The sequence below is a fragment of the Elephantulus edwardii genome, unplaced genomic scaffold (genome assembly GCF_000299155.1).
Source record: "Elephantulus edwardii isolate Elephantulus edwardi_28Jun2011 unplaced genomic scaffold, EleEdw1.0 scaffold00008, whole genome shotgun sequence".
Taxonomy (NCBI): domain Eukaryota; kingdom Metazoa; phylum Chordata; class Mammalia; order Macroscelidea; family Macroscelididae; genus Elephantulus; species Elephantulus edwardii.
In genome coordinates, this window is record NW_006399758.1 from 9,789,773 (window position 1) to 9,793,429 (window position 3,657).

At 38.0% G+C, this 3,657-nt stretch overlaps 1 protein-coding gene across 1 annotated transcript in view; it reads right to left on the minus strand.

Moving 5' to 3' along the window:
• The window catches only part of CPA6 (carboxypeptidase A6), a 557,716-nt gene that overhangs the window by 288,577 nt on the left and 265,482 nt on the right, over nucleotides 1-3,657 (minus strand). The gene's annotated exons all lie outside the window — the stretch shown is intronic.

Genomic DNA, 3,657 nt, shown 5'->3' on the forward strand with positions numbered 1-3,657 from the left:
AGGGTCGCTATGAGTCGGAAATGACTCGACGGCACATAACAACAACAACAACATGTGTGTGTGTGTGTGTGTGTGTGTGCTATAAGTATATGTTAACACAAAAGTAACAATGCTAAATTCTTTTGCAGTCTGTTACCTTTACAAATTACAAAATGATGGTTTAGAGAAGTGGTGCAGAGAAGTTAAGCACTTTGCTGTTGTTCATACAAATATTACACAGTAGAATACAGTTTTAAATACACAACATTTGTCCTAGGTGTTATACTCTTAATCACCATACTATACGGCTTTTCATTAGCTTCTGGTAGCATAGTGGGTAGGAAGTTGCACTGCCAACTCAAAAGTTCAGATCTAATCCATCAGCTACTCTGGCAGAGAAAGATGGGAAATCTCCTGGGTAACTTACAGCTTCTGGGAACCTTCCAGTGAAACAGCTGACTCAACAGCAATGAGAACGTACAGTTTTCCACATTTGGCTTGTACAGGATGTCACACGTTAACCATTCAATAAAAGTCTTTGAATGGTGATAACCAGTAAATCTCTATGGGCCTTTAATATATCACTAGCATGATTGTCTCCTGATACTAGGAAGCATGGTATGTGTGGGACAGCAATGTTAGCCATTAGGACTGCCCACTTCTCTGATAAACATTGTATAATTTAGATTCTATCTTTCTCATTAACCTCTGAAAACAAGTAAGGCATATATGGGAATGCATGTTTTTTAAGATGCTGAAACCAAATAAATGTATAGGTATGGGAAGCCAAATTTCATAATAAATATTATATGAAAAGCCATATGCTTATTCAGGAATTGAAGGAATTACAAATTTCTAGGTTGGAATTTCTCTTGTGACAGAACACAGGAAATGAGCTGTTTCCTGCAAACAAGAGACAACTAAGGTCCCCCTATGGAGGGAGCATTAATATGTGTGAAATACATCCTTCCTGAGCTAAAGCATTTGGTTGACAATAGAGAAAAATTTGTCTTCATTTACAAGAGAATTATCTTTATGATTTGCTTCCTCTGATTCTCAATAAATACACAGAGAGGAATGGCTTGTGGAGCTTCAGTTGACTCAAACTGCTGGGCCCGCTTTGGATGCTGTTTTATCTCATTCTTGGTGTTTTGTCTCTTTATTAATTATTAATATAATTTACCCTTAGTCTGCAACATGTAGGTTTATAAGAAGGTAATGTAATCTAGTTTCTGTACTTGACGTTAAGTCCCAAGCCACCAAGAAGTTACACAGCTGCTCCTGAAAAAGGACCTTCATCTAATTCTGTGTCATTGACCACAAGCTAATTGAGCATAGCCAGAGATTCACACTTAACAAAGCACACATCATTGCCTATTATCCACATTATTTTTCAGGTAAAATTATGAAAATAAATTAAAAAAAAGAATGATCTGAAAGCAAAAGAAAAAATTGTGAAAGCTGAAGAGTTAGTAAAGAAGAAATAATGGACTTTTCTAAGCCTCAGCTGGGCTATGATTCTAGAGTAATGGTCTGACTGTGACTTTTAGCACCAACTGAAGAGCAATTCCTCTCTCCTCCATCAACACCTCCCTATACATCACATGTAATTTAGAGATCCATCCAATTTCAGATCTGTAAGAAACTCTGCTGGGAATGAATGTGGGAGGAAAGATATTGTAAGCAGAAAGTGATATAGATGCTAGGATATAGCTATTCTCCAGAATTCTGTGAGGGTCAGATAATTCACAGAGAACTTGGCACTTCAGCTGAGTCTTGAAAGATAAGTGTTGATGACAATGTGGGCAAATAAGAGAAGAGTATTTCAGGCAAGAGGAACAATTTAAGAAAGGTAGTAAAATAAGAAATGACAATCAGTTAAGTAGATCTCCATGCTGAGTACATAGCAAAGGGTAATGACAGATACTGAGAAATGTTTTAAGGCAGGTAGAGTGTGATCTTAAAGGGTTCTATATGTCAAACCAAAGAGATTGGACCGTAGGCTTACTCCATGCTAAACCATAATTTTACTCCCATGAACACAATTTGGAATCATGCTAGCACTTGGCTGCTAACTGAAATGTTGGCAGTTTGCACCCCTCTAGCTACTCCACAAGAGAAAGTCCTGACAATTAGCTGCCATAATGATTATAGCCTAGAAAACCAAGTCCTTGGAGTAGTTCTATTTTGACTCATGGGTACCAATAAGTCAACAATTGACAAGATGGTACGTAACAGTGACAACAAAGAGAACTTTGCAAAGATAGTAATTACCAGTGCCTACTCAGGAACAGTAGTGGCATTCATTTCCTAAACAACATGCCTCTGGGAACTCTTTGAACTTTGAGAAATGATAGTTATAGAAAGGCTTCAGCTCTTTTGTTCATAGGATTGCTTTGAGTCATGCTTGACTTGATGGAAACCACTACCACCACCACCCAGAATCACAATCTCTGGGAATGGGGCCAGACATAGGCCTTTAAGGGACAGCTTCCTAGGTGTTTCTAACATCACACAGGCTGGCCTGGTAATTATCACAATGAGGAGCAGGTTCTTGCAAGGTTTAAGGAGAGATACAACACAATTAGCTTTTCATTTCAGAAATACCATGTTGGTTAGTGTGGAGAATAAGAGATGTGTGTGATAAAGATAGAAGGCATGTTTGAGAGACTGCGGCAGTTCAAGTAAAGGGAGTCCAGGAGCTGAACTAAGGCAGAGGCTGTGAGACCACGGAGAAGTTAAACAGTTGTCATCTTCCATCTTGGTTTTGATGACACAGTGGAATAAAAGAGAGAGAAAGGAAGAAGGCAGTGCGGTGGATTCCAAAAGTGGCCACAGACTGTTTCTATATCTGGATTTATGCCTTGTGATCTTCTTATAAAAAGTTGGAGTATTTTGTTCTACCCTTTATATCTGGGCTGGCTTGGCGAATTCTTTTGACCAATAAAATGTGACACATAGAAGTGATGTCATTTGAGTCTCAAGCTTTGTGGCTTTTTGCTCTTGAAGTCCTGTGGCTCCAGGTGAACGAGCGTGGTCTAGTCAGCCAAATGAGGAAAGACACATGGCCAGGGTGTCCTGTCATTTCAGCTATTAACATACCAATCCCCAGACATGAGGACGAGGCACTTCCATATCATCCATTACCCAGTGGACAAGACAGTTGATGGCAAATGCCTGAATGTGTCTTGTTGAGGTCATATGAGCTAGACAGGATAAGATGATTTTCCAGTTGACCTACAGAGTCATGAGCTAAATACATGGGTTTTGTTTTGCGCCTCCTGTGTTTTCTGTAATTTATTTGATTTAATTGATATAGGGGAAAAGAAACATAGGAATTAGGAAAAATTCTGAATTTGTGGGTTAGGTAAAAAGAAAAGAAAGAAAAAAACAGAGAAGAAAAAAACCAACAAACCCAGATTTTGAAGGAAAGAATGAAATATTAAGCATGAGCCAAGTAAGAATTTGACTGGGAGACTTTGATATTTCAATCATTTCACAGTACTGATAGTCTCATTTCACTTTGTTTCAATTAAATTCAATTTGAACTAATTAAATTCAATTCTATTTTGATTCAGCAGAGGTTAACAGAGCATCTTCCATGAGAGACTTTTAAAACTAACTTGGAAAAAATGTTTCTTAAAAAGGATTTGTTGTTGTTGTTGTTGTTGTTGTTGT